Source organism: Pongo abelii, chromosome 7, assembly GCF_028885655.2.
Source record: "Pongo abelii isolate AG06213 chromosome 7, NHGRI_mPonAbe1-v2.0_pri, whole genome shotgun sequence".
Lineage (NCBI taxonomy): Eukaryota > Metazoa > Chordata > Mammalia > Primates > Hominidae > Pongo > Pongo abelii.
Window position 1 is genome coordinate 8578901 of NC_071992.2, and position 13513 is coordinate 8592413.

Here is a 13513-nt window from a genome sequence, read left to right on the forward strand (position 1 = left end):
TTTTCAAAAAACTTTTCAAATCTTTTGATCATTTCTTGGATCATTTGTGTTTTATTGGCATTGTTGCTGCTGCTGATTTGTAGTAGTTCTTTATATATTCTGGATATTAATCCAATTTTCAAACATTTTTCTCATATTCAGTGGGCTTTTTTCCCCTTTCTTCGTAGTATCCTTTAATGCACTCAAGTTTTTACATTAAATGAAGTCCAACTTAACTATTTTTTGTGGCTATGTTTTTGGTGCCATATTTAAGAAACCATTGCCTAATCCAAGGTCACAAATATTTGTACCATTTTTTCCTAAACATCTACAATTTTAGTTATTATGTTAAGGTCTTTGGTCAGTTTTGAATTAATTCTCTTTTTTTTTTCTTTTTTTTATTATTATTATACTAGGTTTTATGGTACATGTGCGCAATGTGCAGGTTAGTTACATATGTATACATGTGCCATGCTTGTGCACTGCACCCACTAACTCGTCATCTAGCATTAGGTATATCTCACAATGCTATCCCTCCCCCCTCCCCCCACCCCATATATGGCATGAGGTAGACAAATTTTTCCTTTTACATGTGAATATCCAGTTGTCCCAGCACCATTTGTCGATGACTATTCTTTCCTCATTAAATTGTCTTAGAACCCTTGTTGAAAATCAATTGCATGTAGGTGAATGGGTTTATTTCTGAACTTTAAATTTGATTTTATCAGTCTATATGTCTATTCTTACACCATTATCACACTGTTTAGATTATTGTGACTTTGAGGTAAGTTTTGAAATTGAGAAATTTGAGTACTCCCACTTTGTTCTTCTGTTTCAAAATTGTTTTGGCTATTTAATCGTCTTTTCATTTCTATATAAATTTTAGAATAATTTTTGTCAATTTCTGCAAAAAGACAGAATTTGATAGGGACTGCATTAAAACTGTAAATCAATTTGGGAAGTATTTTCATTTAAATTATATTAAATCTTCCAACTCATGAGCATGAGAAATCTTTCCATTCACTTGTGTCTTCTTTAATTTCTTTCAAAAATATTTTGTAGACTCAGCATACAAGTCTTACACTTCCTTGATTGTACTATTTCCTATGTAATTTTTTATGCTATTGTAAATATCATTGTTTACTTCATTTAACTTCCAAGATGTTCATTGCAATTACAGAAAAGAAATGCAGCTGATTTTTGCATATTGATCTTGTATCTTCAAACTTTGTTGAAATTGTTTATTAGCTCTAATAGATTTTTGTGAATTCTTTTGAGTATTCTACATGTAATATCATTCCATGGCTTAATGGAGATAATAATGCTTCTTCCTTTCCTCCGAATGCCTTTAGTTTCTTCTTAGCCTAATTGCCTTTGCTAGAACTTCCAGCACATTGTTGAACGGAAATGTCAAGGGCAGACATTCTTTTCTTGTTCCTGCTTTTAGGAGAAAACCTTTTAGTCTTTCACTATTAGGTATGATGTTAGCTACACTTTTCTTATCGATGCTCGTTATCAGGGTGAGAAAATTGTCTTGGATTTATGATTTCTTGAGTGTCATCATGAAAGGGCACTGGATTTTGTCAAATATTTTTTTATGTCTTTTGAGACGATTGTGGCTTTTTTTCCCTTTATTCTACTAATATTGATTGATTTTGCATATTTAAAAAAACTTCTTTTTTTTTTTGAGACAGGGTCTTGCACTGTCACCCAGGCTGGAGGGCAGTGGTGCAATCTCAGCTCACTGCCGCCTCTGCTTCCCGGGTTCAAGCGATTCTCTTGCCTCAGCCACCCGAGTAGCTGAAATTACAGTCGTGCGCCACCGCGCCCAGCTAATTTTTGTATCTTTAGCGAAGATGGTGTATTGCCATGTTGGCCAGGCTGGTCTCGAACTCCTCGCCTCAAGTGACCTGCCTGCCTTAGCCTCCCAAAGTGCCGGGATTACAGGCATGAGCCATCCCCCCCAAGCCAATTCTTAAAATAAATTGCACTTGGTTGTAGTGCATAATCCTTTTAGTATATTGCTAGATTCCATTTTTAAGTATTTTATTAAGAATTTTTGTATCTTTATTTGTAAAGAATACTGGACTAGTTTTCATTTCTGGTAATGTCTTTGTCTTTCTTTCATATCCGGGTAATACTGGTCACATAAAATTAGTTTGGAAATGTGTCATAATTTTTTGAAGATTGTAGGAAAGATTAGCCTTCATTATTCTTTAAACGTGATAAAATTCACTAGTACAGCCATCTGGTTCTGGATTATTTTTTTGGAAGTTTTTAATCACAGACTCACTATCGTCACTTGTTATATGTCTATCTGTATTTTTTATTTCTTCTTGACTCAGTTTTGGTAGTTTATTTGTAGAAATAGTCCATCATTTTATTTAGGGTATCTAATTTGTTGACATACAATTATTCATAGGGTTTGCTTATAATTCCTTTTTTCTGTGTAAGTTTGGCAGTAGTATCCCAACTCTTTATTTTTTGAGACAGAGTATCGCTTTGTCGCCCAGGCTGGAGTGCAGTGGCGCCATCTCCGCTCACTGTATACTCCGCCTCCCGGGTTCACGCCATTCTCCTGCCTCAGCCTCCCAAGTAGTTGTGACTCCAGGCGCCCACCACCATGCCAGGCTAAATTTTTGTATTTTTTTAGTAGAGACGGGGTTTCACCGTGTTAACCAGGCTGGTCTCGATCTCCTGATCTCATGATCTGCCTGCCTCAGCCTTCCAAAGTGCTGGGATTACAGGCGTGATCCACTGCGCCTGGCCTTTATTTTTAATTTTAGTAATTTAAGTATTCTTCCTTTTTTCCTTGGTCAGTATAGCAAAAGGCTAGTCAGGTTTCTTGATCTTTTCAAATAATCAACTTTTGGTTTTGCTGATTTCTCTACTGATCTGTTATTCTCTATTTCACTTTGCTCTAATATTTATTATTTTATTTTTCCTGCTTGCTATGAATTTAATTAGTTCTTCTTTTCCTGGGTTCTGAATTTAGAGTGTTAGCTATCTATTTTATTCATTCTTTTTTCAGGTAAGAGTTTACATCTATAAATTTTTATCTGAGCTTAGCTTTTGCTGCATCCCTGATGGTATTTTCATTTTGGTTCTTCTCCAAGCATTTTTCAATTCCCTTTGTGATTTCTTCTTGGACACATTGGTTATGTAGGGGTATGGTATTTAATTCTCACATATTTGTGAATTTTTCCGTTTTTTTCTGTTATTTTTAGTTTCATCCCATAGTGATTGGAGAAAGCATTTTGTATGATTTTAATATTTTAAAATTTTCTGAGATTTATTTTATGGCCTAAGGTGGACTATTTTGGAGTCTGTTTTGTGTTTACTTAAGAAAAAATATGTATTCCCCTGTTGTTAATTGGAGTGTTGTATAGATGTCTGTTAGTCTACTGGTTTATAGTGTTGTTCAAGTTTTCCGTTTTCTTACCAGTCTTCTATCTAGTTATTTTGTATTATTAAATTTTGAGTATCAGAATATCCATACTTTTTAGCTATTCTCTCTTCAGTTATATTAGCATATATGTATTTGAGGGCTGTCTTATTAGGTGCATACATATTTATAATTATTAGATCTTATTAATGGATTCATCCTTTTAACATTATATAATATCCTTTTGGTTGTAAGAAATTGTCTCAAAGTCTATTTTGTCTGACATCAATATAGTTATTTCTGCTCTTTTTTGGTCACAATTTGCATGAAATATTATTTTCCATTCTTTTATTTTCAATCTACTTGTGTATTTTAATCTAAAATGAGCCCCATAGATAACATATAATTGGATCATGTTTTTAAATATATTCTCTCAATCTCTGCCTTTAATTGTAGAATTTAATTCATTTACATGGAATATAATTACTAATAAGGAAGGATTTCTGCCATTTTTCTATTTGTTGTCTATATATCTTATATGTTTTTTGTTCTTCAATTCTTTCATTCCTCCATTATTGCCTTCCTTTGTATTAAATATTTCTAGTGTGTCATTTTAATTATCTTGTTCTTATACTACTTTTTTTTTTATTATTTCATTTTCCTTTAAGTTCTGGGATACAAGTGCAAAACGTGTAGGTTTGTTGCAAGGTTTACCTGTGCCCTGGTGGTTTGCTGCTCCTACCAACCCCTCATTTAGGTTTTAAGCTCCACATGCATGAGCTATTTATCCTAATGCTCTCCCTCCCCTAGCGCCCCCCATCCCCTGACTGGCCCTGGTGTGTGTTGTTCCCCTTCCTGTGTCCATATATTCTCATTGTTCAACTCCCACTTATGAGTGAGAACATGTGGTGTTAGTTTTTCTGTTCCTGTGTTAGTTTGCTGAGGATGATGGCTTCCAGCTTCATCCATGTCCCTGCAAAGGATATGATCTCATTCCTTTTTATGGCTGCATAGTATTCCATGGTGTATATTTACCACATTTTCTTTACCAGTCTATCATTGATAGGCATTTGGGTTGGTTACATGTCTTTGCTATTGTAAATAGTGCTGTAATAAACATACATGTGCGTGTGTCTTTACAATAGAATGATTTGTGATTCCTTTGGGTATATGCCCAGTAATGGGATTGCTTGGACAAATGGTATTTCTGGTTCTAGATCCTTGAAGAACCGCCACACTGTCTTCTACAATGGTTGATCTGATTTACATTCCCACCAATGGTGTAAAAGCATTCTTATTTCTCCAGAGCATCACCAGCATCTATTGCTTCTTGACTTTTTAATAATCACCATTCTGACTGGCATGAGATAGTATGTCATTGTGGTTTTGATTTGCATTTCTTTAATAATCAGTGATGTTGAGCTTTTTTTTTGTATGTTTGTTAGCCACATAAATGTCTTCTTTTGAGAAGTGTCTGTTCATATTCTTTGCCCACATTTTAATGGGATTGTTTTTTCTTGTAAATTTGTTTAAGCTCCTTCTAGATTCTGGATATTAGACTTTGTCAGATGGGTAGATTGCAAAAATTTTCTCCCATTCTGTAGGTTTCCTGTTCACTCTGATGATAGTTTCTTTTGCTGTGCAGAAGCTCTTTAGCTTAATTAGATCCCATTTGTCAATTTTGACTTTTGTTGCAAATGCTTTTGGCATTTTCATCATGAAGTCTTTGCCCATGCCTAGGTCCTGAATGGCATTGCCTAGGTTTTCTCCTATAATTTTCATGGTTTGGGGTTTTAAATTTAAGTCTTTAATCCATCTTGAGTTAAATTTTATATAAGGTGTAAGGAAGTGGTCCAGTTTTAATTTTCTGAATATGGCTAGCCAGTTTTCCCATCACCATTTATTAAATAGGGAATCACATCGTCTGCAAACAGAGACAATTTGACTTCCTCTCTTCCTATTTGAGTACTTTTATTTCTTTCTCTTGCCCGACTGCCCTCGCCAGAAATTCCAATACTATGTTGAATAGGAGCGGTGAGAGAGGGCATCCTTGTCTTGTGATGGATTTCTATCTCTGGTAGAATTCAGCTCTGAATCAGTCTGGTCCTGGACATTTTTTGGATGGTAGACTATTAATTACTGTCTCAATTTCACAGCTTCTTATTAGTCTATTCAGGGATTCACCTTCTTCCTGGTTTAGTCTTGAGAGGGTGTATATGTCCAGGAATTTATCCATTTCTTCTAGGTTTTCTAGTTTATTTGCATAGAGGTATTTATAGTATTCTCTAGTGATAGTTTGTATTTCTGTAGGGTCAGTGGTGATATCCCCTTTATCATTTTTATTGTGTCTATTTGATTCTCCTCTCTTTTCTTCTTTATTAGTCTAGCTAGTGGTCTATTTTGTTAATTTCTTCAAGAAATCATCTTGTAGATTAATTGATTTCTTGAAGGGTTTTTTTGTATCTCTATCTCCTTCAGTTCTGCTCTGATCTTAGTTATTTCTTGCCTTCTGCTAGCTTTTGGATTTGTTTGCTGTTGCTTCTCTAGCTCTTCTAATTGTGATGTTAGGCTGTCATTTTTGAGATCTTTCTAGCTTTCTGATGTGGGCATTTAGTGCTATAAATTTCCCTCTTAACACTGCTTTAGCTGTGTCCCAGAGATTCTGGTACATTGTCTTTGTTCTCATTGGTTTCAAATAATTTCTTGATTTCTGCCTTAATTTCATTATTTACCCAGGAATCATTCAGGAGCAGGTTGTTCAATTTCCATGTAGTTGTGTGGTTTTGAGTGAGTTTCTTCATCCTGAGGTCTAATTTGTTTGCACTGTGGTCTGAGAGATGGTTTGTTGTATTTTCAGTTCTTTTGCATTTTCTGACGAGTGTTTTACTTCCAACTATGTAGTCGATTTTAGAATATGTGTCATGTGGCACTGATTAGAATATATATTCTGTTCATTTGGGGTGGAGAGTTCTGTAGACGTCTATTAAGTCCACTTGATCCAGAGCTGAGTTCAAATCCTGCATATCTTTGTTAATTTTCTGTCTTGTTGATCTAATATTGACAGTGGGGTGTTAAAGTCTCCCATTATTATTTTGCAGGAGTCTAAGTCTCTTTGTAGTGTCTAAGAATTTGTTTTATGAATCTAGGTGCTCCTGTATTGGGAGCATATATATTTAGGATAGTTAGCTCTTCTTGTTGAATTGATCCTTTTATTATTATGTAATACTCTTCTTTGTCTTTTTTTATCTTTGTTGGTTTAAACTCTGTTTTATCAGGGACTAGGATTGCAACCCCTGCCTTTTTTTGCTGGGATTACAGGCATGGGCCACCATGCCTAGCTAATTTTGTATTTTTGGTAGACACGGGATTTCTCCATGTTGGTCAGGCTGCTCTCGAACTCCTGACCTCAGGTGATCCGCCCGCCTCGGCCTCCCAAAGTGCTGGGATTACAGGCGTGAGCAACCGGGCCCAACCTAAATCACATCTTTATACATTGAATGATCGTCAACATAGGTTTATATTTATTGCTTTATGCATTGACTTTCTTTTTATTGTATTTAAGACATACAATATTATGTTTGTGTATATATACATATACATATATATGTAGTGCAATGATTGCCATAATCAAGCAAATTAACATATCCATCATCTCACATAGTTACTTTTTCGTGGTAAAAGTATCTAAAATCTACTCTGGGCAAATTTCTGGAGTATGATACGTTATTAACTACAGCTCTTGTGTTGTACATGAGATCTCTAAGATTATTTATTTTATATAGCTGAAACTTGTACCCTTTAGCTTTCATCTTCCATCTTCCGCACACCTCCCACCTCTTTCTAACCTTTCTATTTCTTAGGGCTTTTGTGGGGCTTTTTTGTTTAGGGTCTACCTATAAATGAGATAATGCAGTATTTTTCTTTCTGTGCCTGATTTATTATTAGCATAATGTCTTCTAGGTTCATTCATGTTGATGCAAATGAAAGAAACTTCTTTATAAAACTGAGTGATATTTTATTATGTATGTAATTCCTTTATCCATCTGTTCATAACCACTTAGGTTTTTTCAATATCTTGGGTATTGTGAGTAATGCTGCCATGTGATATGCAGTTGTTTTTAAATCAGAAGAAAAGAGGATATTGCTTATATATACTAAAGTTACCTTTATTAAAGATACACACACACACACCCTCCCCAGCATTTTTACTCATTTATGTGTTTGAAATTACTATCTAATGTTCTTTCATTTCAGCCCAAATAACTCCTCATAGAATTTTTTACCATTCCACTCCATTCTTAAAAGAGGTCAGCTGTAAATTTACTGTAAATCACGAATAACTAATCTCCCCTTATCTGCAATTTTCCTTTCCATGGCTTCAGTTACCTATGGTCAACTTTCACCTGAAAATATGAAATGGAAAATTTCAGAAATAAACAATTTTCAGTTGCATGCCATTCGAGTAGCATGATGAAATCTCAAGCTATCTGGCTTCATCCCACTTGGGATGTGAACGATTCCTTTGTCCAAAATATTCATCCTGTATATGCTACTGACCCATTAGTCAATTAGCACCTGTCCTGGTTATCAGATTGACTGTCACACTATCACAGTCCTGTATTCAAGTAACCCTAATTTTACTTAATAATGGCCCCAAAATGCAAGAGTACTCCCCCTAATTTATATATTAAAATTATCAAATTTTAAACTTTGATTAAATGTTATTGTAAGTATGTATTAAGAAACATAATATGTGTATGATTCAATACTATCCATGGTTTCAGGCATTCACTAGGAGTTTTGAAATGTATCCCTCATGGATAAGAAGGAACTACTATAAATTATAAGTCTCTACTCTCCTACTGTTTTCAAGATTTACTCTTTGGCTTTGGATTTGAGCCATTTGGTTATGATATGTCTTCGGGTGGTCGCTTTGAGTTTATCCATCTAGAGTACATTGAGCTTATTGTACATGTAGATTAAATTTTTCATAAAATTTGGTAAGTATTAGACAATTATATCTTCAAATATATTTTCTGTACCTTTCTCTCTCTCTTTTCTTTTTGGAAATTCCATTATGCCTATGTTGATATCTTGATGGTGTTCCACAGGTCTATTAGGCTCCATTGATTATTCTTCATTCCTTTCTCTAACTGAGATTTTCTCTAACTGGATAATCTCAATTGACCTATTTTCATGTTCACTAATTTCTTGTACCTCCTCAAATCTGTTGTTTAGCCGTCTAGAGCATTTTTCATTTCCATTATTTTATCTTTCAACTCCAGAATTTCTGTTTGATTTCTTTTTAAAAGAACATTATAAAATAAATAATGTTTTTTTAAAAAAATTATTGATAGTCTCTATTTTGTGAGATATCATTCTCATGTTTTTTAAAAAAAATTGTCTCATTGATGTTATCTATTTTTGTAAGATATCTTTCTCATGTTTCTCTTTAGTTCCTTAGATGTCGTTTCCTTTAGCTCTTTGAACATATCTAAAATAGTTGATTTAAAGTCTGTTTCTATTAAGGCCAGTGTCTGGATCTCTTCAGGGGTAGTTTTTATTAACTGCATTTTTTCTTTTCCATGTGCCATAATTTCTTGGGTTTTTTATTTTGCATATCCCATACTTTTTTTGAATACCAGACTTTTTAAACATGATAATGTGGCCACTCTAGAAATAAGATTCTCCCTCCTCCCCACGTTGTACTCCTCATTGTAGTTATTTGTTTGTTTAGTATCTTTTCTGAATAAACTTTGTGATCTCTATTTTTTGTCACCTATGTCGAGTAAAATATTTTTTCCATTAGCTTAGAGGTCAGCTAATAATTTGACAAAGATTTCCATATGTGTTTGGAATTTGCAGAGGGGCTTTGTGTATGTGTTGGGCCCTGCTTTCAACACTCAGCCAGAAACTTTACAACTCTGCCTTGGCCTACACTTTCTGCTTGTACAGAGAAGGTAGAAATTTCCCAGATTGTTACTGAACATGCACACAGCCCTGACATACACAGTTTTGCGAATTCTCAGAAATATGTTGAAGCTTTTCAAAGCCCATATTCCCCAAAGCATCTCATTCCCAGTACTTTCTCTCAAGATTTTTGTTTAGTCTATTGTTTTCCCCAGTGTTCAGGCAGCAGTATTTATAATGTTTTTCTGTAAATGTTTTCTAACACCCCCCTACACCAAGTAGCAGCTTTACCACTGCGTGAGGTCCAGATTAGGTGAAAAAACAAGGCTTTTGAGAATATATTCCAGGGAGTCAACAGGCAGATCAATTTTTCATGAATGAGGTCCCTTCTGTTTCTTCTGGCATTGGTATTAAGAATCTGGCATTATTTTCAAGCCTGCTGCTTCTCTGTGAAGAATGGAAACAGGGTAAGTTAAAAACCACATGTCGATGTTCTTACTGAGACCGATATTTTGATAGAATTAGCACTCCCTAGATTGCTGAAAACCTTAGGTTAGTTTTCAGAGTTCTAAAAAGCTTTATTTTGACAGTCGTTGCCAGTTTTTTAGTATATTTTATAAAGAGATAAAATTTTGAACATTTTTATTCCATTTTTGCTGATGTCACTACACCACAACCTTTTTATTATACTATTTGTACCATATAGTTTATTCATTATATGGTACAAATTTATTTGTATAGTATAATTTATTCATTATACTATTATTATTAGTCACAACATTCCCAATATTAAAAATGAGGGACAATAAAATTCTGGCAATTTTAGTCAAGAGCATAATGGATTGAACCACATAAAATTGACATTTTTGAAACTGAAAAAAATTATAGCTACTGTGGCACATTGTATTTTTCAAAAATGCATTGCCAAAAATTGTAGTTTTCTAAAAATACATATTCCATCCCACAAGATCTTTTTATAATGTAAAATAGATACTCCTCCACTAAGAGGTGAAGTCTACGTTCCCTCTGCTTGATCTGAGGCAAACCTTTGTAACTGCATTAACTAATAAATACAGTGCAGATGATGCTTTCTGACTTCTCAGGCTACATAATAATAGGTTATATGACTTCTGTTTGTATCTGCCTCCCCAGAACCACTAGCTGAAAGACTGGAAATCTTAGCCAGAGCAATCAGGTAAGAGAAAGAAATAAAAGGCATCCAACTAGAAAGAGAGGAAGTCAAACTGTATCTCTTCACAGACGATATGACTCTATAATGAGAAAATTCCACAGTCTCTGCCCAAAGGCCATAGACCTGATAATCAGTAAAGTTTCAGGATGCAAAATCAATGTATAAAAAATCAATATCATTTCTACACACCAAGTTGTGGGCCACACCAAGAACAAAATCCCATTCATAATAGCTGGAAGAAAAAATAAAAATACCTAGGAATACAGCTAACCAGGAGGATGAAAGATCTCTAAATGAGAATTATAAAACAATGCTGAAAGAAATCAGGGATGACACAAACAAATGAAAAAACATTCTATGCTCATGGATAGGAAGAATCAATATTCTTAAAATGGTCATACTGCTCAAAGCAATTTACAGATTCAGTGCTATTCCTATCAAACTATCAATGACATGTTTACAGAGATAGAAAACCTATTTTAAAATTCATATGAGACCAAAAAGAAAAAGAGTCTGATGAGTGAAAGTAATCCTAAGCAAAAGAGAACAACACTGGAGGCATCACACTACCTGACTTCAAACTATATGACAAAGCTGCAGAAACCAAAACAACATGGGACTGGTACAAAAGCAGACACATGGACCGGTGGAACAGAATCTCTATTCCAGATTGCTGTAACACAGAAATAAAGCTGCACACCTATAACCATCTGCTCTTTGACAAAGTTGACAAAAGTAAACAATGGGGAAAAGACTCCCTGTTCAATAAATGGTGCTGAGATAGCTGGCTAGCCATATGTAGAAGGATGAAACTGAATGCCTACCTTTCACCATATACAAAAAACTAACTCAAGATGGATTAAAGATTTCAATGTAAGGCCTCAAACTATAAGAATTCTAGAAGAAAATCTAGGAAACATCATGTTAGACATTGGCCTTGGGAAATAATGCATGACTAAGTCCTCAAAAGCAACTGTAACAAAAACAAAAATTGACGAGTGGAGCCAAATTAAACTAAAGAGCTTCTGCAGAGAGGAAAAAAAAAAAAAAAAAAAAAAAAAAACTATTAACAGAGTAAACAGCAAACTACAGAATGGGAGAAAATATTTGCAAACCATGCATCTGACAAAAGTCTGATATCCAGAATCTATAAGGAATTTAAATCAACAAGCAAAAACTAAAACCTTTATTTAAAAATTTGGAAAACATGGACACTTCTCAAAAGCAGACATACAGAGAGACACCCAACATATTTTTAAAAATGCCCAATATCACTAATAACTAGAGAAATGCAAATCAAAACCACAGTAAGATCCCCTCTCACACCAGTCAGAATAGATATTATTAAAAGTCAAAAAATAGCAGACCCTGGTGAGGCTTTGGAGAAAAGGGAATGCTTATACACTGCTAGTGGAAATATAAATTAGTTCAGCTATAGTGGAAAGTAGTCTGAAGATTTCTGAAAACACTTAAAATAGAAGCACTATTTGACACAGCAATCCCATTACTTAGTATATATCTAAAGGAATATCAATTATTCCACCATAAAGATACATGCATGTGTATGTTCATTGCGGCATTATTCACAATAGTAAAGACATGGAATCAAGCTTGATGCCCATCAGCAGTGGACTAGATAAAGAAAATGTGGCATATATGCACCATGGAATACTATGCAGCCATGAAAAAGAAAAAATCATGTCCTTTGCAGCAGCATGGATGCAGCTGGAGGCCATTATTCTAACCAAATTAACACAGAAACAGAAAGCCAAATACCATATATTCTTACTTAAAAGGGGAAGCTATTGGGAGGCTGAGGCAGGCAGATCATGAGGTCAGCAGATTGAGACCATCCTGGCTAACATGGTGAAACCTTGTCTCTACTAAAAATACAAAAAATTAGCTGTGCATGGTGGCACACACCTGTAGTCCCAGCTACTCAGGAGGCTGAGGCAGGAGAATCACTTGGACCCGGGAGGCGGACGTTGCAGTGAGCCAAGATCATGCCACTGCCCTCCAGCCTGGACAACAGAGCAAGACTCTGTCTCAAAAAAAAAAAAAAGGGGGAAGCTAAACACTGAATACACATGGACACAAAGAAGGGAACAACAGACACTAAGGCCTACCGGGGGTGGAGGGTGGGAGGAGGGTAAGGATTGAAAAACTACCTATTGAGTAACATGCTGAATACTTGGGAAAATTATCTGTATACCAAACCCCCAGGACACACAGTTTATCCATGTTACAAACCTGCACACGAACCACTTGAATGAGTTACATAACAAGAATGAGGGCATTAAAAAAAAAAACAAAAAAAACTTTACTTAGCACCTTTGTCAAAATCATTGAGCATGGATAAATGTGTATGGTCTTACCCATATACAGACAATTCATATGATGGTCTTATCCTTGACTCTCTATTATGTTCTGTTGAACTATATGTCTGTCCTTATTCCAGTATCACAGTGTCTTCATTATTGTAGCTTTGTCTTGAAACAAGGTAGTCTAAATTCTCTGGCTTTGTTCCTTTTCAAAAAACATTTTGAATCTTAGTCTTTTGGAACATTTATGCAAACATAAAATTATTAAGGCATAAATTATTAATGAAGAAATAAATTAGCAAATGCTCATAAATACATCAGCTAACATGAAAATGATCAAAAGTAGTCAAATAAAAGCTATATAAAAGTTATATATAATATGTATCTAGAATTTTTCCAAAAAGACTGACACCATATATGAAAGTTGACAAATTTAAAAAAATATCAATTCAGGGAAATACGCCAATAAGGAATTTAACAGAAGGTAAATTTGTTTTGGGTAAGTTGGATTTTCCTCAACTGATTCTTGATTAAAGGCATGCTCTTAAGATTTCGATATTTTGTTGCTATGTGGTGGGTTAGGGTGAAAGGTTAGGGGAATCTCTTTAAGCTATAGGCTCAGAGTCTTTTGACAGGAGCTGTGCACTTTACTCTTTTATCTTTCAACTCTCCTGATCTTACTTCTCTTGTTGTATGAGATAATTATACAAAGGATCAATAACGATT

The 13513-nt window shown here is 34.7% G+C and overlaps 1 protein-coding gene across 1 annotated transcript in view; it reads right to left on the minus strand.

Annotated features, from left to right (window-relative positions):
• Positions 1-13513, minus strand: part of LOC134761888 (chitobiosyldiphosphodolichol beta-mannosyltransferase-like) — a 966630-nt gene that overhangs the window by 695256 nt on the left and 257861 nt on the right. The gene's annotated exons all lie outside the window — the stretch shown is intronic.